This window comes from Triticum aestivum, chromosome 6D (assembly GCF_018294505.1).
Source record: "Triticum aestivum cultivar Chinese Spring chromosome 6D, IWGSC CS RefSeq v2.1, whole genome shotgun sequence".
Lineage (NCBI taxonomy): Eukaryota > Viridiplantae > Streptophyta > Magnoliopsida > Poales > Poaceae > Triticum > Triticum aestivum.
This window is the reverse complement of record NC_057811.1, coordinates 146,266,366-146,291,633: the sequence shown is the minus strand read 5'-3', so window position 1 is coordinate 146,291,633 and position 25,268 is coordinate 146,266,366.

The window sequence follows — 25,268 nt, the reverse complement described above, 5'->3', positions numbered from 1 at the left end:
TCCCCTCATCTTTGAGGGAAAAATATTAGTCTTAGCATCCTTCAGATTCTTCATAGTGATAAATTGATAATAATCCCAAGTGACTCAGAAATATAGCTATGCTCCCCGGCAACGGCGCCAGAAAAGTGTCTTGATAACCCACAAGTATAGGGGATCGCAACAGTTTTCAAGGGTAGAGTATTCAACCCAAATTTATATATTCGACACAAGGGGAGCCAAAGAATATTTGAAGGTATTAGCAGCTGAGTTGTCAATTCAACCACACCTGAAGATTAATTATCTACAGCCAAGTGATCAGTAGCAAAGTAGTATGATAGTTTTGATAATAGTAGCAGCAGCAATGGTAATGGTAAAAGTGATAGCAGTAATTTTGTAGCAAGTGCAGCAGTAACGATAGCATTAGTAACTTAGCAAGAACAATATAAGGTAAATTCATAGGCATTGGATCGGTGACTTGTTGGATCATATTCATCATGAGACAGTTATAACCTAGGGTGATACGGCACTAGCTCCAGTTCGTCAATATAATGTAGGCATGTATTCCGTAAATAGTCATACGTGCTTATGGAAAGAACTTGCATGACATCTTCTGTCCTACCCTCCTGTGGCAGCGGAGTCCATATTGGAAACTAAAGGATATTAAGGCCTCCTTTTAATAGAGAACCGGAACAAAGCATTAACACATAGTGAATACATGAACTCCTCAAACTACGGTCATCACCGGGACTGGTCCCGACTATTGTCACTCCGGGGTTGCCGGATCATAACACGTAGTAAGTGACTATAACTTGCAAGATCAGATCTAAAACATGGATATAATTATGATAACATAAACGGTTCAGATCTGAGTTCATGGCACCCGGGCCCAAAGTGACAAGCATTAAGCATGGCAAAGCCATATCAACATCAATCTTAGAACATAGTGGATACTAGGGAACAAGCCCTAACAAAACTAACTCGATTACATGATGAATCTCATCCAACTCCTCACCGACCAGTGAGCCTACCAAGGAATTACTCACTCCCGGTGGGGAGCATCATGGAATTGGCGATGGAGATGGGTTGGGGATGATGAATAATGAAGACCCCCCCTCTCCGAAGCCCCAAACGGACTCCAGATTTGGCCTCCCGATGAAGAATAGGAGGTGAAGGCGGCTCCGTCTCATGGATCGCGATAATTCTTTCTCCCTGATTTTTTTCTGGAATAAAGTGATTTTATAGCGTCGGGTTCAGGGTCAGCGGGGCCACCAGGTGGGGACAACCCACCTGGGCGCGCTAGGAGAGGGGGCATGCCTTGGTGGGTTGTGCCCACCCAGGTGCGCCTCTCCTGTAGGTCTTGGCTCCAGAAATTCTTATTTATTATATAAAAATTCCACGCAAAGTTTCGTTCCATTCCGAGAGCTTTTATTTCTGCACAAAAACAACACCATGGTAGTTCTGCTGAAAACAACATCAGTCCGGGGTTAGTTTCATTCAAATCATGCAAATTACAGTCTAAAACAAGAGGAAAAGCATTAGGAAAAGTAGATATGTTGGAGATGTATCAAGTACCACCAAGCTACTAGAACTTCGTGATGAACTATAATATGCAAGGGATGACGAAAACGATTCTCGAGCTCTTCGCGATGCTGAAATCGGCGAAGGTAGAAATCAAGAAAGATCATCAAATGTTGATGGTTAACAAGATCACTAGTTTCAAGAAAAAGGGAAAATGGGGAAGAAAGGTAACTTCAAGAAGAATGGCAAGCAAGTTGCCACTCCCGTGAAGAAACCCAAAGCTGGACCTAAGCCTAAAACTGAGTGCTTCTACTGCAAAGGGAATGGTCACTGGAAGCGGAACTGCCCCAAATACTTGGCGGATAAGCAGGATGGCAAAGTGAACAAAGGTATATTTCATATACATGTTATTGATGTGTACTTTACTAGTGTTCATAGTAGCCCATGGGTATTTGATATCGGTTCAGTTGCTAAGATTAGTAACTCAAAATAGGAGTTGCAAAAATGAACAGAGACTAGTTAAGGGTGAGGTGACGATGTGTGTTGGAAGTGATTCCAAGGTTGATAAGATCACCATCGCATACTCCCTCTACCTTCGGGAATAGTGTTGAACCTAAATAAATGTTATTTGGTGTTTGCGTTGAGCATGGATAGGATTGGATCATGTTTATTGCAATACGGTTATTCATTTAAATCAGAGAATAATTGTTGTTCTGTTTACATGAATAAAACCTTCTATGGTCATACACCCAATATAAATGGTTTACTGAATCTTGATCGTAGTGATACACATATTCATAATATTGATGCCAAAAGATGGAAAGTTGATAATGATAGTGCAACATACTTGTGGCAATGTCGTTTTGGTCATATTGGTATAAAGCGCATGAAGAAACTCAATGCAGATGGGCTTTGGGAATTACTTGATTATGAATCATTTGATACTTGCGAACCATGCCTCATGGGCAAGATGACTAAAACTCCGTTCTACAGAAAAATGGAGCAAGCTAATGACTTATTGGAAATAATACATACCGATGTATGCGGTCCGATAAGTGTTGAATCTCGCGGCAGGTATCATTATTTTCTGACCTTCACAGATGATTTGAGTAGATATGGGTATATCTACTTGATGAAACACAAGTCAGAAACATTTGAAAAGTTCAAAGAATTTCAGAGTGAAGTGGAGAATCATCGTAACAAGAAAATAAATTTTCTATGATCAGATCGCGGAGGCGAATATTTGAGTTACGAGTTTGGCCTTCATTTAAAACAATGTGGAATAGTTTCACAACTCACGCCACCTGGAACACCACAGCGTAATGGTGTGTCCGAACGTCGTAACCGTACTTTATTAGATATGGTGCGATCTATGATGTCTCTTACCGATTTACCACTATCGTTTTGGGGTTATGCATCAGAGACGGCTGCATTCACGTTAAATAGGGCACCATCTAAATCTGTTGAGATGACACCATATGAACTGTGGTTTGCCAAGAAACCTAAGCTGTCATTTCTTAAAGTTTGGGGTTGTGATGTTTATGTGAAAAAGCTTCAGCCTGATAAGCTTGAACCCAAAGCGGAGAAGTGTGTCTTCATAGGATACCCAAGAGAAACCATTGGGTACACCTTCTACCACAGATCCGAAGGCAAGATCTTTGTTGCTAAGAATGGATCCTTTCTAGAGAAGGAGCTTCTCTCGAAACAAGTGAGTGGGAGGAAAGTAGAACTTGATGAGGTAATTGTACCTTCTCTCAAATTGGAAAGTAGCTCATCACAGAAAACTGTTCCAGTGATACCTACACCAACTAGAGAGGAAGCTAATGATAATGATCATGAAACTTTAGATCAAGTTACTACCGAACCTCATAGGTCAACCAGAGCACGTTCCGCACTAGAGTGGTACGGTAATCCTGTTCTAGAGGTCATGTTACTAGACCATGATGAATCTACGAACTATGAAGAAGCCATGATGAGCCCAGATTCCGATAAATGGCTTGAGGCTATGAAATCTAAGATAGGATCCATGTATGAGAACAAAGTGTGGACTTGGTTGACTTGCCCATGATCGGTGAGCCATAGAGAATAAATGGATCTTCGAGAAGAAGACTGACGCTGATGGTAATGTTACTGTCTACAAATCTCGACTTGTCGCGAAAGGTTTTTGACAAGTTCAAGGAGCTGACTACGATGAGACTTTCTCACCCGTAGCGATGCTTAAGTCTGTCGGAATCATGTTAGCAATTGCCACATTTTATGATTATGAAATCTGGCAAATGGACGTCAAAACTGATTTCCTTAATGGATTTCTTAAAGAAGAGTTGTATATGATGCAACCAGAAGGTTTTGTCGATCCTAAAGGTGCTAACAAAGTGTGCAAGCTCCAGCGATCCATTTATGGACTGGTGCAAGCATCTCGGAGTTGGAATATACGCTATGATGAGGTGATCAAAGCATATGGTTTTATACTGACTTTCGAAGAAGCCTGTATTTACAAGAAAGTGAGTGGGAGCTTTGTATCATTTCTAATATTATATGTGGATGACATATTGTTGATTGGAAATGATATAGAATTTCTGGATAGCATAAAAGGATATTTGAATAAGAGTTTTTCAATGAAAGACCTCGGTGAAGCTGCTTACATATTGGGCATCAAGATCTATAGAGATAGATCAAGACGCTTGATAAGACTTTCGATGAGTACATACCTTGATAAGATTTTGAAGGAGTTCATGTATCTGTCGGATTACGGGTTCCAGCAAACCCTTGTGAGGTTCGAACTCTGGGGTGCGCACGAAGAACTCTCTCTTCCTAGCTCGCCCGCTCAACGATCCCACGGCCTAGCTCGATGAACCCAAAGAACAAGAGACACAGAGGTTTATACTGGTTCAGGCCACCGCGTGGTGTAATACCCTACTCCAGTGTGGTGGTGGATTGCCTCGAGGGCTAAGGATGAACTAGTATATTCGACGAACAGCCTCAGGAGGTGAGGTGTTCTTGAGCTCGATGAGCTGGTGTGTGTGAGGGTGAACCGAATAATCCATCCCCCTCTATGGTGGTGGCTAAGTCCTATTTATAATGACCTCTGTCCTCTTCCCAAATGTTAGGCGGGAAGGGATCCCACAACGGCCAAGTTTAAAGGGGTACAAATAGTACAAGCTATCCTGACAAAAGGTGGTCTTCGCCTGCCAAAGGCTCTGGTGGTGACGCCACTGTGGGCTCCGCGATGACCTCCTTCCTGCCGTCATGTCGGTCTTGGTCTTGTTGCACCGATATGGAAACCTTTGCCTGATGCCTCGGGACTCCTCGCCTGTGCTTGCCTCTCTAGCACCAAAGAGGAAACTGGTACCCTGCGCCCGCTGGTGCCCGCCTGGCCTTGGTCGTCACGGCTCACGAGGTGCCCCTTGCATAGATATCTCTGCTCCTCGGGAGCCAGCCTAGTGAGGACACCCCCAGGGAGGTCCTGGTGTCGTCTGCCTCGTGAGGCTTGGCCCCTCGCGAGGGTCTTGAGTTGTTGCTGCCGAAGCTGGGCCATACCGAGCCGCTAGTGGAGCCACGCCGTGGGCCGCAGGCAGGCAAGTCTGGGCACCCCCATTCCCAGGATGCCGACAATAGCCCCCGGGACCAAGGCGCGCTCTAACTTGGCTTCGAGGCGAAGCCAAAGGGCAAGTGCGAAGCGCCGCAGGCCCCAACCACCTGCGGCCTTCATTGACGCGTGGCGATTGGTGGGATGCGGGCGCCTTCGCTTCCCCATGCGGCCTCGGCAACCGCTCGACTTGACGAGACCCTGCTGCATGCAGAAGGAAACCATCATTACCTGCGATCGTGGAGGCCGGCCGTTGGTCTCCTTCTGGCTATAAATGGAGGGGGGCAGAGCCCCCATTGCTCATCTCCTTCTCCACGCCGCCTGCTTCTTCTTCTTCTTCCTCCTCGTCTCTCCGTCTTGCCGTGACACTTATGGCGCCGATAAGGAGATTCTCCGCCGCTGAGAAAGGGAAAGCCCCCATCGAAGAGCAGGGGCCACTTCCGCCGAAGAAGAGGTTGGTCCGCTCCCGCGACGTCGTCGTGAGGCAGGAGGTGACGAGGCCTTGGTACGAGCGGCCTCCTCCTGGGTACCCGATGCCCTTGTACGCCCAAGCACAAGGCTCCGGAGGAGGAGGCAGCGCCCTGCACCGCTCGCGCCATGGCCGTGGTGGCCAGGCTGTGGTGGCACGTGCCGCTGGCCCATGAACTCATGCCAGGGGCTCCTCGCGCGAGCTCGTGGTGTGGGCGGCGATGCCACCGCACACATGGATCAGATTCCCGCAGTTCTTCGCCAAAGAGATGCCGCCGAGAGGGCTGCTCGAGCTGTGGTTGCAGCATGCCGAGTGCAGCACCCCGGCAACGGAAGCGGAGGTCGAGGTCGTCTCCCCGGGCAAGATCTTCATGACCCGTGGATGGGGCAAGGTCGCCCGTGCTTGCCGCATGGAGGGGGCCCTCCCCATCCACTTCGAGTACGACGGCGCCTCCACGATGTTCTTCAAGGTCTTCTACGAGGAAGGCCGCCGCCTGGAGTGCTGCCCTGGAGGGGGGCGCCAGGATGGCGCTGCAGCGGGCGTCGAGCCCGCCCCCGGCCCTGCCTACAGTTCCTCCAGCAGCAGCGATGGCTCCTGGGAGTCCAACGACTCTCCTGAGCTTGACGAGACTCTGGAGACGAGCGACGACAGCTATGTGCCCCCAAGCTCCCGCCATGCCCGTAGTGCAGCGATGGCATCTGCTCGTCGTCATTGGTGATCTGGATGGGGTTGGTGTCCGCCCTGTGTGGCCCATTGTTGATGATGGCGTCGGCGGCGACGTCTGTAGATATGACCCCTGGAAAGCTTCTTCTTTTGTTCCCTGTGAGGAATCAATATGAACCCCGTGGGGGTGTGTAAAGAATCTGTAGTGCTTTTGCACCGATATTATTCCCATTATGATGTTCGCGGCTGCGTGTCTTGCTTCGGCATTGTCCCCCCTTTTCGTCCTTGTGGTAGCTTAGCGCTCTACACTGACAGGTCCCAATCCCCAGGCAGGCTTTTGCCGTCGCTGGTATGCCAGATCACGATGCCGTGGTCAAGGCCAGGAGGTGAGCGGCCCGAGGTCCGGTAAGAGCTCCTGAGGCGCGATGCTCAAGAGGTCCCCTTTAGCGTGCAAGCAGCTCCCTGAAGGCAGAAAAGGAAGGCGGCATTGCCGGAGCAAGGCTGCAAGAGTCGAAAATCCTGAGTCACAACGCTGGGCTAACTTGAATGCGCGACTTATCTTAGCGAGCCTGAGGCGATTCCTTGTGCAGCGCCCGATTTGTGCGTCAGCGATGGTGGTACGGCTAGGTTAGGCCCGCGCCAGCCCCCCCTTTTCACGTTCTTCTAAGTGCTCTGCGTCCTCGGGTCCCGACCCTTGAGCGAAGCTCAGCCGCCGCTGGTATGCCAGGTCGCGATGTCGTGGTCAAGCCCAGGGGGTGAAGGCTGGAGAGTCAGTAAGAGCTCCTGAGACGCGATGCTTAGGAGCTCCCCCTTTAACACGCAAGCGAATTGCATGAGAAAAGGAAGGAGCTGGCGGGGCCACCCATAGTTAGGCTCCGGAGATTCCTGCAGGTTAGTGTGAGGGGAGAATACATCTTGTAATCGCGCTTGCTGCCCTGCCGCTGGTCTTTCCGCAAGAGGATGAAGGCACTGAGGGTTTGGTGAGGTGACGTGCGTGGGGGCGTGCTGCGAGCCAGAGCTCGACCACTCAGGTTTGTCAGCGTTGCAGGGACGAACCCGAGCACAAGCGTCGTGCCAGCATGTGTAGCCCCCATTGTGGGATGAGCAGGAGGCCGGTCAGCAACGCGGGTGGCCGCGAAGGGCAACAGCCAAGCAGGTGATAATCATAAGGTAACTCATGCAATGAGGCAAGCTAGTTTAGATAAATGCAAGGACGATACATGCCACAGGGACGGACCCATGCGGCCTGGGGATGATGCAGCCCGAGGGGCGCCTCCAATAGAGTAAGCTAAAGATGCAAAAGGATACACGCTGCAGGGACAGGCCCGTGCGACTTGGGGATAATGCTGTCCGAGGGGCGCCCCCAACTAAATGAACCAGAAAGAGTCACCTGGTACCGTTGCTGGAGAGGTGTTGACGTGGCTAAAGACGCATGCTGAAGGGGTTGCTCCTCACGAGTCGCTTGGGTCCTGAGCCTCAGGAGGCTTCGGGGGCCCGGGCGGCTCATGAAGAATCGTCGCCATCTCTGCCAGGACAGCGTGATGCCTGGCCTCCTGAGCCGCCAGAATGCTTCGCAAGTGGCGCTGGAAGGTGACAGCCATGTTCGGCAAGCCGAATGGCATGCGAACATAGCTGTGAGGTGGACCCTCGCACCGACCAACGCGTGAAAGCCAGAAACGCTCCTGAGATGCCGCCCTGTTGAGTCCTGGGATGTCGACGCAGACGCGCAACTCGTCGTCCTCGCCAGGACGCGGGGCTGCGCCAGATGGTGGGCGGTGGTCGCCACGCATGGTTTTCGCCTCTTGGAGCTCCTCGGTCGCCTTGGTGATGAACTCCTGAGCACCAGGCACTCCACGCCTTGTTCCCTCTTGAGGGAAGTGTGCGGTGAAGCATGCCTCCACGTGGTGCCCGAGCGCCTCCCTCGTGACATGGGCTAGGTCAGAGGCCCTCCAGAAGAGAGCTCCCGAGCCCAGCCTGAGGAGGGCGCCGGGCGCGCCTTCCTATGCGAGGGAGGGAGGTGCCCCATCCGTGGGACGTAGGTCCTGGGGTGGTGCCGCTGGAGACACCGCTCTCCTGAGGCCCTTGGCAGAGCAACTGCTTCTTCTTCTTGGGGACAGCCTCAGGAGGGTAGACAGTGCCTTCATTATCTGGGTCTTCGGTCGCTGCAGCCTGGTAGGCCCGCTCAAGAGAGCACACCGCGTCCTTTTCCTCGCAGGCGACCATGATGACGCTGAAGCTCCCTAGCATCTTGAGGACGTTGTGGCCGTGATGAGTCACTGCCATAAACTTTGGCCAGGGCTAGATACCCAAGAATGTCATTGTATGGCAGGCGGATGTGGGCGACGTCGAAGTCGATGAGCTCGGTGCGGTAGTTGTCACGCTTGCCTGAGGTGACAGGGAGGCGGATTTGCCCGATCGGGGTGGTGGAGCCGTTGGTCACTCCTGAAAAGGGCTTGGTCGGCTGCAGCTGATCATATGGCACTTGGAGACGGTCGAATGTTTCGACGGAAAGGACATTGAGCCCTGCGCCGCCGTCGATGAGGGTCTTGCTGACGAGGACGTTGCTGATGATGGGCGACCAGAGCATCGGGAGGGCGCCGGCAGTTGCCACGCACTTGAGCTGGTCGGATGAGCTGAAGGTAATGGTGCACTTGGACCACCTGAGCGGGCGCGTGGCCTCGAGCCTGGGGAGAGCCGCGTTCACCTCACGCGCAAACTGCTTGAAGATGCGCTGGGAGGCTGGGGCCTGAGCGCCACCCAAGATGCAGGCGATGGCGCGCGGCTCCTGGAAGCCCCCAGCCCCCTCGTCCTGGTGATGGTCGTCGTTCCTCCTCAGCCGTAGCCCCGGTTGTTGCGCTCGGGGCGTCGACCGAAGCGCCCATCACGCATGGCCCTGAGTTCCTGACATTCGTTGGTGTTGTGGCTGTGTACATTGTGGAAGGCGTAGAATGGACGACTGCTCTTGGACGACTCCGGGTGGTTGCAGCCGCGCTTCACCTCAGGCTCAGCCGCGAGCACGACCGCTCCCTTGTGCTTCACATCCTTGGTCTTGGCCTTCTTGTCTTCTGGGTCGGCAGCTGGAAGCTCGAGGAGGCAGAGGCGCCCCTCCTCAGCTCTCGCGCACTTGGTCGCCATGTTGAACATCTCCAGAGCCGTGCATAGGTCCTCGTGGATGGTGAGCTCCTCCTTCATCTTGACATCACGGACGCCATCAGAGAATGCTGAGATGATGGCCTCGTCCGTTACCTTGGGGATCTTGAGGCGAACGCTGTTGAAGCGTTGGATGTACTTCTATAGGGTCCCCCCCCCCCCGCTGCTGCTTGATGCGCCGCAGGTCACCAGCGGCAGGCGGGCGGTCGCGAGTGCCCTGGAAGTTGGCGACGAAACGCTCACGCATCTCGCCCCAGGAGGAGATCGATCCCGCGGGCAAGTTCAGGAGACACGAGCGCGCACCATCTTTGAGGGCCATGGGAAACCAGCTCACCATGACTTTCTCATCGCCGTTGGCTGCCTCGATGCTCAGCTCGTAAAGCTGCAGGAACTCAGCGGGGTCAGGTGTGCTGTCGTAGCGCGGAGGCAGGTCGGGCTTGAACTTGCCGGGCCAGACGACATTGCGCAGCTCGGGAGTGAAGGCACGATAGCCTGTTGTAGTCACTGGAGCCCGTCGTGGGAGTGGAGCCTGGTCTTGGTACCCACGCGCCGCCACCGCGGGCGGCGCGCGGTCTTGACGTGGTGGTGCTGGGAGTGTAGGAGCGTCTTCTTGCGGCCGCGGTATTTCTTGGCAGCTTCCTTCTTCACGCGCGGGCGCCCTGCGCGGTGCGTCGCGCCGCGGGGCCGCGTGTCTTGGTGCGAGGGTGACGTCTTGATGCAGAGGTGGTGGAGGCGCTCCATGGGCTACGTCGCCCGTAGCAGGAGGTGGACGAGGAAGCAAGAGAGACGGTGTGGGAGAGCCCCCAGCGGCGCTGACGAGCTCGGCGATGCGGTCCAGCCAGTCTTCGTAGAGGTCGTCGATGGGGCGGTTGTTGGGGAACGCCGTAATTTCAAAAAAAATCCTACGCACACTCAAGATCCATCTAGGTGATGCATAGCAACGAGCGGGGAGACTGTGTCCACGTACCTTTGTAGACAGAAAGCGGAAGCGTTATGTAACGCGGTTGATGTAGTCGAACGTCTTCGCGATCCAACCGATCAAGTATCGAACGCACGACACCTCCGCGATCTGCACACGTTTAGCTCAGTGACGTCCCTCGTACTCTTGATCCAGCTGAGGCTGAGGGAGAGTTTCGTCAGCACGACGGCGTGATGACGGTGATGATGAAGTTACCGACGCAGGGCTTCGCCTAAGCACTACAACAATATGACTGAGGTGGAAATCTGTGGAATGGGGCACCGCACACGGCTAAGACAACTGTCAACTTGTCTTTCTATGGGGTGCCCCCCTCCCCCGTATATAAAGGAGTGGAGGAGGGGAGGGTCGGCCCTCTCTATGGCGCGCCCAAGGGGGAGTCCTACTCCCAGTAGGAGTAGGTCCCCCCCCCCCCCCGTTCCCTAGTTGGAGTGGGAGAAGAAGGAAGAGGGAGAAGGAGAGAAGGAAAAGGGGGCCCGCCCCCCACCCCAATTCGTATTGGGCTTGGGGGGGCGCGCCCTCCACCTGGCCTCCTCCTCCTCTCTTTCCCACTAAGGCCCAATAAGGCCCATTGACTCCCCGGGGGTTCCGGTAACCTCCCGGTACTCCAGAAAATGCCCGAACTCATCCGGAACCATTCCGGTCTCCAAACATAGCCTTCCAATATATCGATCTTTATGTCTCGACCATTTCGAGACTCCTTGTCATGTCCGTGATCACATTCGGGACTCCTAACTACCTTCAGTACATCAAAACACATAAACTCATAATACCGATTGTCATCGAACGTTAAGCGTGCGGACCCTACGGGTTTGAGAACTATGTAGACATGACCGAGACTCATCTCCGGTTAATAACCAATAGCGGAACCTGGATGCTCATATTGGTTCCCACATATTCTACGAAGATCTTTATCGGTCAAACCGCATAACAACATACATTTTTCCCTTTGTCATCGGTATGTTACTTCCCGAGATTCGATCGTCGGTATCACCATACCTAATTCAATCTCGTTACCGGCAAGTCCCTTTACTCGTTCCGTAAGGCATCATCCCGCAACTAACTCATTAGTCATATTGCTTGCAAGGCTTATAGTGATGTGCATTACCGAGAGGGCCCAGAGATACCTTTCCGATACACAGAGTGACAAATCCTAATCTTGATCTATGCCAACTCAACAAACACCATCGGAGACACCTGTAGAGCATCTTTATAATCACCCAGTTACGTTGTGACGTTTGATAGCACACAAGGTGTTCCTCCGGTAGTCGGGAGTTGCATAATCTCATAGTCAGAGGAACATGTATAAGTCATGATGAAAGCAATAGCAATAAAACTAAACGATCATTTATGCTAAGCTAATGGATGGGTCTTGTCCATCACATCATTCTCTAATGATGTGATCTCGTTCATCAAATGACAACACATGTGTATGGTCAGGAAACTTAACCATCCTTGATTAACGAGCTAGTCAAGTAGAGGCATACTATGGACACTCTGTTTGTCTATGTATACACACATGTACTAAGTTTTTGGTTAATACAATTCTAGCATGAATAATAAACATTTATCATGATATAAGGAAATATAAATAATAACTTTATTATTGCCTCTAGGGCATATTTCCTTCAGTCTCCCACTTGCACTAGAGTCAATAATCTAGTTCACATCGCCATGTGATTTAACACCAATAGTTCACATCGTCATGTGATTTAACACTCTATAGTTCACATCGTCATGTGACCAATACCCAAAGGGTTTGACTAGAATCAATAATTTAGTTCACATGGCTATGTGATTAACACCCAAAGAGTACTAAGCTGTGATCATGTTTTGCTTATGAAAGAAGCTTAGTCAATGGTTCTGTCATATTCAGAGCCGTATGTATTTTGCAAATTTCTATGTCTACAATGCTCTCCATGGTGCTACTCTAGCTAATTGCTCCCACTTTCAATATGTATCCAGATTGAGACTTAGAGTCATCCGGATCAGTGTCAAAGCTTGCATCGGCGTAACTCTTTGCGACAAACTCTTTATCACCTCCATAACCAAGAAATATCTCCTTATTCCACTAAGGATAATTTTGACCGCTGTCCAGTGATCCACTCCTGGATCACTATTGTACCCTCTTGCCAAACTCATGGTGAGGTTCACAGTAGGTTTGGTACACAGCATAGCATACTTCATAGAACCTATGACTGAGGAATAGGGAATGAATTTTCATTCTCTTTCTATTTTCTGTCGTGGTCGGGTTTTGAGTCTTTACTCAACTTCATACCTTGTAACACAGACAAGAACTCCTTTGACTGTTCCATTTTGAACTACTTCAAAATTTTGTCAAGGTATGAACTCATTGAAAAAAAACTTATCAAGCATCTTGTTCTATCTCTATAGATCTTGATGCTTAATATGTAACCAGCTTCACCGAGCTCTTTCTTTGAAAAACTCCTTTCAAATACTCCTTTATGCTTTCCACAAAAATTCTACATTATTTCCAATCAACAATATGTCATTCACATATACTTATCAGAAATGCTGTAGTGCTCCCACTCACTTTCTTGTAAATACAGGCTTCTCAAAAAGTCTGTATAAAACCATATGCTTTGGTCACACTATCAAAGCGTAATATTCCAACTCCAAGATGCTTGCACCAGTCCATAAATGGATCGCTGGAGCTTGCACACTTTGTTAGCACCTTTAGGATTGACAAAACCTTATTGTTGCATCATATACAACTCTTCTTTAAGAAATACATTAAGGAATACAGTTTTGACATCCATTTGCCAGATTTCATAAAATGTGGCAATTGCTAACATGATTCGGACAGACTTAAGCATCGCTACGAGTGAGAAAATCTCATCGTAGTCAACAGCTTGAACTTGTCGAAAACCTTTTGCGACAGCGTCCATCTTCCTCTTGAAGATCCATTTATTCTCAATGGCTTGCCGATCATCGGGCAAGTCAACCAAAGTCCACACTTTGTTCTCATACATGGATCCCATCTCAAATTTTATGGCCTCAAGTCATTTCGCGGAATCTGGGCTCATCATCGCTTCCTCATAGTTCGCAGGTTCGTCATGTTCTAGTAACATGACTTCCAGAACAGGATTGCCGTACCACTCTAGTGCGGAACATACTCTGGTTGACCTACGATGGTCGGTAGTAACTTGATCTGAAATTTCATGATCATCATCATTAACTTCCTCACTGATTGGTGTAGGCATCACTAGAACTGATTTCAGTGATGAGCTACTTTCCAATTCGAGAGAAGGTACAATAACCTCATCAGGTTCTACTTTCCTCCCACTCACTTCTTTCGAGAGAAACTCCTTCTCTAGAAAGGATCCATTTTTAGCAACAAAGATCTTGCCTTCGGATCTGTGATAGAAGGTGTACCCAATAGTTTCCTTTGGGTATTCTATGAAGACACATTTCTCCGATTGGGTTCGAGCTTATCAGGTTGAAACTTTTTCACATAAGCATCGCCGCCCCAAACTTTAAGAAATGACAGTTTGGGTTTCTTGCCAAACCATAGTTCATATGGTGTCGTCTCAACGGATTTAGATGGTGCCCTATTTAACATCAATGCAGCTGTCTCTAATGCATAACCCCAAAACGATAGTGGTAAATCGGCAAGAGACATTATAAATCGCACCATATCTAATAAAGCACGGTTATGACGTTCGGACACACCATTACGCTGTGGTGCTCCAGGTGGCGTGAGTTGCGACACTATTCCACATTGTTTCAAATGAAGACCAAACTCGTAACTCAAATATTCGTCTCTGCGATCATATGTAGAAACTTTATTTTCTTGTTACGATGATTTTCCACTTCACTCTGAAATTCTTTGAACTTTTCAAATGTTTCAGACTTATGTTTCATCAAGTAGATATACCCATCTCTACTCAAATCATCTATGTAGGTCAGAAAATAACGATACCCGCCGCAAGCCTCAACACTCATCGGATCGTATACATCAGTATGTATTATTTCCAATAAGTCAGTTACTCACTCCATTGTTCCGGATAACGGAATCTTAGTCATCTTGCCCATGAGGCATGGTTCGCAAGCATCAAGTGATTCATAATGAAGTGATTCCCAAATCCCATCAGCATGGAGTTTCCTCATGCGCTTTACACCAATATGACCTAAACGGCAGTTCCACAAATATGTTGCACTGTCATTATCAACTTTGCATCTTTTGGCCTCAATATTATGAATATGTGTATCACTACGATCGAGATTCAATAAACCATTCACCTTGGGTGTATGACCACAGAAGGTTTTATTCATGTAAACAGAGTAACAATTATTCTTTGACTTAAATGAATAATCGTATTGCAATAAACATGATCCAATCATATTATGCTCAACGCAAACACCAAATAACATTTATTTTAGGTTCAACACTAATCCGGAAGGTAAAGGGAGTGTGCGATGGTGATCTTATCAACCTTGTAATCACTTCCAACACACATCGTCACCTTGCCCTCAACTAGTCTTTGTTCATTTTGTAACTCCTGTTTCGAGTTAATAATCATAGCAACTGAACCAATATCAAATACCCAGGGGCTACTATGAACACTAGTAAAGTACACATCAATAACATGTATATCATATATACTTTTGTTCACTTTGCCATCCTTCTTATCCGCCAAGTATTTGGGGCAGTTCCGCTTCCAGTGACCATTTCCTTCACGGTAGATGGGGCAGTTCCGCTTCCAGTGACCATTTCCTTCACGGTAGAAGCACTCAGTTTCAGGCTTGGGTCTAGCTTTGGGCTTCTTCATGGGAGTGGCAACTTGCTTGCCATTCTACTTGAAGTTCCTTTTCTTTCCCTTGCCCTTTTACTTGAAACTAGTGGTCTTGTCAACCATCAACATTTGATGCTTTTCTTGATTTCTACCTTCGTCAATTTCAGCATCACGAAGAGCTCGGGAATCGTTTTCGTCATCCCTTGCATATTATAGTTCATCACGAAGTTCCAGTAACTTGGTGATAGTGACTAGAGAACTCTGTCAATCACTATTTTATCTGGAAGATTAACTCCCACTTGATTCAAGCGATTGTAGTATTCAGACATTCTGAGCACATGTTCACTGGTTGAGCTATTCTCCTCCATCTTGTAGGAAAAATATTTGTCAGAGGTCTCATACCTCTTGACTCAGGCATGAGTCTGAAATACAAATTTGAACTCTTGGAATATCTTATATGTTCCGTGGCGTTCAAAACATTTTTGAAGTCCCGGTTCTAAGCCGTAAAGCATGGGGCACTAAAATATCAAGTAGTCATCATAACGAGCTTTGCTAAACGTTCATAATGTCTGCATCTGCTCCTGCAATAGGTCCGTCACCTAGCAGTGCATCAAGGACATAATTCTTCTGTGCAGCAATGAGGACAATCCTCAGATCACGGAGCTAGTCCACATCATTGCTACTAACATCTTTCAACTTATTTTTCCCTAGGAACATATCAAGAACAAAACAGGGGAGCTATACGCGAGCTATTGATCTACAACATAGACATGCAAAATACTATCAGGTACTTAGTTCATGATAAATTAAAGTTCAATTAATTATATTACTTAAAAACTCCCACTTAGATAGACATCCCTCTAATCATCTAAGTGATCATGTGATCCAAATCAACTAAACCATGTCCGATCATCACGTGAGATGGAGTAGTTTTCAATGGTGAACATCACTTTGTTGATCATATCTACTATATGATTCACGCTCGACCTTTCGGTCTCAGTGTTCCGAGGCCATATCTTCATATGCTAGGCTCGTCAAGTTTAACCCAAGTATTCTGCGTGTGCAAAACTGGCTTGCACCCGTTGTATGTGAACGTAGAGCTTATCACACCCGATCATCACGTGGTGTCTCGACACGGCGAACTATAGCAATGGTGCATACTCAGGGAGAACACTTATACCTTGAAATTTAGTGAGAGATCATCTGATAATGCTACCGCCATACTAAGCAAAATAAGATGCATAAAGGATAAACATCACATGCAATCAATATAAGTGATATGATATGGCCATCATCATCTTGTGCCTTTGATCTCCATCTCCAAAGCACCGTCCTGATCACCATCGTCACCGGCTTGACACCTTGATCTCCATCGAAGCATCATTGTCATCTCGCCAACTATTGCTTCTACAACTATCGCTACCGCTTAGTGATAAAGTAAAGCAATCACATGGCAATTGAATTTCATACAATAAAGCTACAAGCATATGGCTCCTGCCAGTTACCGATAACTGTGTTACAAAACATGGTCAACTCATACAACAATTTATATAATCACGTCTTGACCATATCACATCACAACATGCCCTGCAAAAACAAGTTAGACGTCCTCTACTTTGTTCACTACAGGAATCAACTACTTTGCCGTCTGCCACGGCAGACGGCAAAGGCAAGGATGGCGGACGGCAAAGGCCTTTGCCGTCTGCCATGGACGGCAAAAGGCTCCGGCAAAGTAGGCTACGGTAAAGAGCTTCTTTGCCTTCTGCTTTCTGAAGCGGACGGCAAAGGGGCCTTTGCCATCAGCAGCTGACGGCAAAGAAAGCGGACGGCAATAAATGTGCTGTTAGTCCGTTAGGCGGCTAACGGCGGCCTTTGCCGTCCGCCGCTGACGGCAAAGAGCATCCGGCCTTTGCCGTCCGCCGAATGACGTCAGCTGGACGTCACTGCGGGACAAGCCTCTACCGTCTGCCACTATAGGCAAAGCCTTTGACATCCGCCGTTGTAGGCAAACTGACCAAATGGGTCAGCTCCCAGGGAGCACAGGTGGCCGCCGCATGGCTTCTTTGCCGTCCGCGGCAGACGGCAAAGACGCCTTTGCCATCAGCGGCTGACGGCAAAGGTGCCTCTTTTTTTCTTTGTTTTTAATCCAGCAATTTTCATAGCAAATATATGACATATATATATATATTTCACAGGGCTATTTAACAGCAAACATATGACATATCCAGCACATAAGTTTCATCGTGCATACATATATAGTTCCATCCATTCATACATGGCAAGTTGGACATACACATTGTTCCATCCATACATATTACAATGCAAAGTTTCATCAAGATAGCAAGTTCCATCATAGCAAGCTAGAAGAATACTAGAGGAGAATGATAGAAAAAACAAGCACTCCATCACAGCAAGCTAGCTTCCATGAAGTGAATGAAATCTGCAAAAAGGCAAATAAGAAAGTTAGAAAAAAGTGACTAGAAGAAGAAGTATATGCCATTTATGAGCTAACTTAGGTGAAATGGATCATTTATGAGCTAACTTAGTTGAAATGGATCGTTTATGAGCTAACCTAGGTGAAATAGATCGTTTATGAGCTAACTTAGGTATAATGCATCATTTTAGAGCTAACCTAGGTAAGATGGGTCAGTTTGGAGCTAACCTAGGTGAAATGGATCGTTTTTAGCTAAGTTAGGTGAAATGGATCGTTTATGAGCTAACCTAGGTGAAATAGATCGTTTATGAGCTAACTTTGGTAAAATGCATCATTTTAGAGCTAACCTAGGTGTGATGGGTCATTTTGGAGCTAAACTAGGTAAAATGGATCGTTTGTGAGCTAACCTAGGTGAAATGGATCGTTTATGAGCTAATCTAGGTAAAATGGGTCATTTTAGAGCTAACTTGGGTAAAATGCATCATTTTGGAGCTAACCTAGGTAAGATGGATCATTTTGGAGCTAACCTAGGTAAAATGGGTCATTTTAGAGCTAACATAGGTAAAATGGATCATTTTGGAGTTAGTCTAGGTAAAATGGGTCATTTTAGAGCTAACTTGGGTAAAATTGATCATTTATGAGCTAACTAAGGTATAATGGGTCATTTTAGAGCTAACTTAGGTAAAATGGATTATTTATGAGCTAACTAAGCTAATTATGCCATTTTTGACATAAGTAAGCTAAGTACATGTCATTATTGAGCAAACCTAGTTAACTAAGCATACTAGAGCTAACTTAGGTCATTTTGGAGGAAACAAAGCTAAGTATAGATCGTTTTAGAGCTAACTTAGGTAAAATGGATGGTTTTGGAGGTTAGTAAGCTTATTAAGTCATTTTGGAGGAAAAGAAGCTAACTCTAGGTCATTGTGGTAAGCATATTGGAGGAAATAAGGCTAAGTCTAGGTCTTTATGCATTTGTTAAGCAAAACACTAGAAGAAACTTACCAGCGCCCACCATCTTTCAACACCTGCCATGACAAAGAGTAAACGAAATTAGTACAACATAAAAAAAATACCGACATGAATAATAATATGTATATCACTTAAGTGTATCATCATCAAGTACAACATAAAAAAATTGAATACCTGACACTACTAATAATCTCGATCACTATCATCAATAAATGCATAATCATCACCATCACTATAATCAATGACGGGCTCATAGGGTTCAGTGGCATCAACATGTGGAAGGCCACCTTGACGTAATCGGTCAAGCATTGACAGGTCATCCGCAGCAGTAACCTCTTCTTGTTCCGGCTCTTCTTGTTCCTCCTCTGGGTTGATGTCGGATTCACTGTCGCTGTCTACTTCAATGTTTTGGGGTGAAGTATAGCGGTTCTTGAAACGCTTTTTGGAAAGACGTGTCTCTTGGAAGAATTCTCCTTCATATGTGTCTGGGTTAATGTGTCATAATCCTCTTCCTTTGGGGAGATAGTCTAGCACGTGGCGGCACTTCATAAATGACATCCCAACCTTTCAGATTTGGATTAGTTTGGCAGGCCCACGGTAGATAGAATACTTGGGTCGCCTGTTGAGCCGTAATATAGACATCAGGAACATCTAAATGGGTGCTTTGTTTGATTTCAACTAGCCCTATATGTTCATGAGTCCTTCTAGTCTCCTTCGGCTGAAACCAATAACATTTGAAGAGTACGACATTCGGTGGGTTGTCACCATAGAATAGAAGTTCATCAATTGCTTCAACTCTCCCATAATACTCGGTACCTCCTTCGCCGATAGCAGATACACAACAATTTGTAGACTGTCGGTCGGCCATAGATAGCTCTTTGCCATAGGTACGAAAATGATACCCGTTGATGTCGTATTTGTCAAATGAACGGACCTTATAGTCAAAACCATTAGCGACTTGTCTCAATTCGGCGTCCATAGACTCTGAATTAGCCTACAAGTTTAATACGAAAGGATTGTTGCATTAGGCAGAAATTAGCGAATGAAATGAAATGGTCTAATAGAAATTACCGTTTGTTTGAACCAAGAGATGAAACCGGGATAGCCGCCTCCTTGCTTTGCGAGAAGCTCATACTCTTCGACGGAATCCTTTTGGATCACCGCTCCATACGAGAATATGGTGACGTATCGACTGTATGAAATATCCAGGAATAAGAGCAGTTCAAAGGAAATAGAAGTTGCAAAACAATGTACCGAGAACTTACTCGATGTACGGCCGCACTTCTGTCAGGTTGTTGAAGATATACAACATAATGATCCGCCATTCTTCGTTATCCAAAGATACTGGTTTCGAACCACTAGCTGGTGCGAGATTCCCTTTGAATAGGCTGAGGTTGGATCCACCCTTTTGAGGTTCGCCAGCATTGTACCGAGGCTTCGGATTATGCAAATGACGATTTTGGCTTCGTAGTGTGCTGTCACGAAGTTTGCCGCCTCCTCAGTGATGAATGCCTCAGCCATCGATGCTTCAATTCTACGTTTATTTTGTACATTTTTGTCGAAGCATCTTCTGTATCCTCTCAGTTGGGTAGCACCAACGATTTTGCACGGGCCCCCCCAATCTTGCCTCGGTCGGGAGATGCAAAATCAAATGCTGCATTGGATTAAAGAAGCCCGGTGTAAATATCTTCTCTAACTTGCAGATCAACTCTGGCGCCAACTCTTCCATTTCTTCTAGCACGCCAGGCGATAGTTCTTTCGCACAAAGAACACGGAAGAAATAGCTGAGTTCTGCCAGTACTAGCCATTCATCCTCAGGGATGAAGCCATGCAACAGCACCGGCATTACTCGCTCAATCCATATGTGCCAATCATGACTCTTGAGACCAAATATGTTCAATTTATCAAGACTCGCTCCCCTCTTTAGATTCGCTGCATACCCATCGGGGAACATCAACTGCATTTTCACCCATAAGATAATTTCCCTCATAGCTGGCCTTCCAAGATTGAACCATGCCTTTGGCTTCGTCCAGTTCTGCTTTCCTTTCGGTTCTTTCATGTTTTGTAACGGCCTATCACATAGCGCCTCTAGATCGACTCTAGCCTTAGTATTATCCTTTGACTTCCCATCTATGCCGAACAATGTACCAAAAAGTGCCTCGGCGATATTCTTCTCAGTGTGCATCACGTCGATGTTGTGTGGGCAAAGGAGGTCTTTGAAGTAAGGCAGATCCCATAAGCATGTTTTGTGAGTCCAGGCATGCTTAGAATTATACCCCTTGAAGTACCCTGGACGCTCTAGATCTGGCTCAAGAGCGTTTAACTGATCCAGGGTCTGTTGGCCTGTCAACGCAGGTGGTGCAGAGTTTTTGACAACTCTACCTCTGATGAAGTTCTTCTTGTCTTTCCTGAACTTATGGTGAGGATCCAGGAACTGTCTATGCATGTCGAAGCAAGAAAACTTGCGACCGGCCTGAAGCCAACGAAACTCAAGAGCTCCCTTGCATGTGGGGCACGAGAACCTTCCATGCACACACCAGCCAACGAATAGCGCATACGCTAGCAAGTCATGCGTCGAGTACATGTACCAGACACGCATTATGAAGTTCCGTTTGCTATAGGCGTCGTATGTCTTGAACCCATTATCCCAGACTTCTTGCAATTCGTCCTTAAGCGGCTGCATGTACACATTCATATTTTTCCTCGGATAGTTGGGCCCTGGAATTATCAACGTCAGGAAAATGTTCTTTCTTTGCATAATCTGTCCGGGGGGAGATTGAGTGGAAATACAAATACGGGCCAACAACTGTATTGGGCTGCCGTCAGACCAAACACACTGAACCCATCCGTGCTGATGCCAACTCGAGGATGCCTTGGATCTGCCGCTTTGTCAGCATGTATTTCATCAAACTTTTTCCACGCAACACCATCCGATGTGTGTACGATCATCAGATTCCCATCTGCATCTAGTTCGGTTCTTTTGCCCGTTTTGTGCCATGTCATCTGTCTGGCCGTCTCTTCGACCATGAAAAGACGTTGAAGTCTTGGTACGATTGGCATATACCGAAGAACACTAACGGGGATTTTTGTCTGTGTCTTCTCACCCATACCGTTGTCTACCACAACATACCTGGAAGACTTGCGAATGGGACAATAGTTCAAGTCCGCATAGTCAAGCCTAAATAAGACACATCCTTTCTCACAGGCATGTATCTTCTCATAGGGCATCTTCACTGCACGGAGGATTTTGTCCGACTAGTACAGGTTTGCAGGCATTACATGGCCTTTGGGTAGAAAGCGTCCAAATACTGTCATCATTGCGTCGTAGCATTCTCTGCCCAAGTTGAACTGGGCCTTCAGAGCCATTACTTGTGAGATGGCATCCAAATGACAAAGCTCAGTGTGCTCGTGGAGCGGACGTTTTGTAGACTCCAACATTTCATTGAAGGCCTTTGCAGATTCCTCCATCTCCTCGTCCGAATCCCGAGCATCATCGAAGTCTTGCACCATGTTTTCCATCCCGGTACCATGCTCGTCGGTGCAACGACGATCCACCTCAGCTCGGTCACGTTGGGCAGACTCACCATGATATGTCCACACCGTATAATCGGGCGTAAAACCACTCTTCTGCAGGTGTTTGCCCATTTCAGCCTCTGTCCTCTTTTCCCAATTGCTGCACCGTAAACAGGGGCACCAGGTTTTCCTTTGGCCATTTGCAAATGCGGCTTGCACAAACCCCTTGGTTTTTGTGAACCATTCAGTGCTCCGTTTGTTCTGACCAGTGTGACCGGTGTACATCCACGCACGATCACTCATCTTGACTTTCAGAGCTACTGGACACACAACAAATATATATATATATATATATAATTCACCATGTATATATTCATCAGTTGATCTACTTTGTCAATTTTATTACGTCCATGCAACCTACACTCTAATAGGTAATGATAGGTCCTAATCCCACCCGAGTATGTGTAGATTGGGTTCATTTTCCCATGCTATGCTCCGGATCCGACGCAAAATTTCGGCAGCACCTCCCCGCTGTTCTCCTGATACACGTCTCAGCAATAAACAGAGAGGATGTGTACCCAGAGAACAACAGGGGAGGCACTGACGAAATTTATGCGTTGGATCCGGAGCAAAGCATATGGGAAAACGAACCCAATCTACACATACTCGGGCTGTACATGGATAGCGTTGGACAATTCGAAAGAATCACGGTTATAAATATGCAAATGCATGCATATTTATAACTATAACGCTTTCGAACGGGAGACACATATTGGTTACGCATACTGATGATTCAAGACAGATATATAGCTAGCTATCAAGTTTCATCGGCATGAACACCGGAACAGAGCAAATAATTAAGGGGGAAGGAGGACATGTCATTTGTGCTCACCCATGAACAAAGGGGCAGAGCACGTCAAACGCACGGGGAGGTCGTCGAACACCAAACGTCGCAGCGCTGAAACAACTGCACATTTAAATCTACCCGATCAACACAATTATATATGATGTCTTTCATAACAAAATCGAAAAATATATGACCTAACTCATAATTCACAAATATATGACCCCGTCGGCCTCTGGTGTCGTGGGTGTCGTGTCGGGGTCGGGGTGCCGTGTCGGGGTCGGGGTGCTGTTTCGGGGTCGGGGTGTCAGGGTGGTCGGGGTCGGGGTGTGGTGTCAGGGTGTCGGGGGTTGGGGTGTCGTGCCGGGGTGTCGGGGTGGCGTGTCGGGGTCGGGGTGTCAGAGTGTCGGGGTCAGGGTCGGGGTGTGGGTCGGGGTGTGGTGTCAGGCTGTCGGGGTGTCGGGGTCGGGGTGTCGGGGTGTCGGGGTCGGGGTGTCGGGGTGTCAGGGTATCTTTTTCTTCTTCTTCTTCTTCTTCTTCTTCTTCTTCTTCTTCTTCTTTCCTGTTTTTTCCTGTTCTTCTTCTTCTTCCTCTTCTCCTTTTTCCTCTTCTCCCTTTTCCTCTTCTTCTTCTTCTTCTTCTTCTTTTCTTCTTCTTCTTCTTCTCCTCTTCCTCCCTCCTCCTCTTCCTCTTCCTCTTCTTTCTTCCTCTTCTTCTTCTTCTTCATCATCTTCTTCTTTCTTCTTCTTCTTTTCTTTCTTCTTCTCCCTCCACCTCTTCGTCCCTCCTCCTCCTCCTTCTACTCTTCTTATTCTTCTAAACTAAAACTAAAAGTAATCTAAAATAAACTAAACTAAAAATAAAACTAAAACTAAACTGAAACTAAAACTAAAGTAAAACTATAACTAAAACATAAACTAAATTAACTAAAAGTAACTAAAAGAAACTGAACTAAAACAAACTAAACAAAAAAAGGGGGAAGATCACTCACCTGCGCAGGGGATCCCCGGTGGAGGGGGAGGCGGCGGCCCGGTGGAGGGGGAGGCCGCGGCGGGTGGGGGCGGCGGCGGCCCAGTGGAGGGGAGTCCGCGGCGGGTGGGGGCAGCGGCGGCCTGGTGGAGGGGGAGGCCGTGGCGGGTGGGGGCGGCGGCGGCCCGGTGGAGGGGAGTCCGCGGCGGGTGGGGGCACCGGCGGCCTGCTGGAGGCGGAGGCCGCGGCGGGTGGGGGCGGCGGCGGCCCGGTGGAGGGGGAGGCCGCGGCGGGACGGGGCGGGGACGGCCACACAGGGGAGGGGAGGGGCGGCTGGCCGGCGTGGAAGGGGCGCCGCAGGGGAGGGGTGCGGGGCGGCAGCGGGTGGTGGAGCGACGGGGCAAGGGGGCGGCGGGTGGTCGGGCGACGGGGCGAGAGGCGATGGGTGGGCGGGTGGCGGCGGGTGGTGGGGGTGGCGGCGGGTGGCTGGTGGCGGGGGCGGCGGCGGGTGGCGGTGGTCGTCGGGGTGGGGAGGACAGAAAGAGAGAGAGGGAGGGAGCGGGGTGGGGGGACGGCCGTTAGTTAGGTTATCTCTTTGCCGTCCGCCCCCCTTTGCCGTCCGCTTTTTTGCTCTTTGCCGTCTGCTAGCAGATGGGAAAGTGGGGGGCCGTTAGGTTTTTCTCTAAATAGCTCGTTATTGGGGCCCACCTCTCTCTTTGCCTTCTGCTAGCTGACGGCAAAGATTCTTTGACGTCTGCTAGCAGACGGCAAAGAATTGGCTGATGGCAAAGACATTCTTTGCCATCAACCAGTTCTTTGCCGTCCCTTTTTTGCAAGCTGACGGCAAAGACCTTCTTTGCCATCCGCCAGCAGACGGCAAAGAATAGGCAGACGGCAAATAAGCAAATTCCAGTAGTGGTTGTTGCAAGTTTTATGTGGCTGCTACGGGCTTAGCAACAACCGTTCTTACCTACGCATCAAAACCACAACGGTTTTTTTGTCAAGTTTGTTGTTTTAACCTTCAACAAGGACCGGGCGTAGTCACACTCGATTCAACTAAAGTTGGAGAAACAGACACCCACTAGCCACCTGTGTGCGAAGCACGTCAGTAGAACCAGTCTCGCGTAAGCGTACGCGTAATGTCGGTCTGAGCCGCTTCATCCAACAATACCGCCGAATCAAAGTATGACATGCTGGTAAGCAGTATGACTATTATCGCCCACAACTCTTTGTGTTCTACTCGTGCATATAACATCTACACATAGACCTGGCTCGGATGCCACTGTTGGGGAACGCAGTAATTTCAAAAAAATTCCTACGCACACGCAAGATCCATCTAGGTGATGCATAGCAACAAGCGGGGAGAGTGTGTCCACATACCCTCGTAGACTGAAAGCGGAAGCGTTATTTAACGCGGTTGATGTAGCCGAACGTCTTC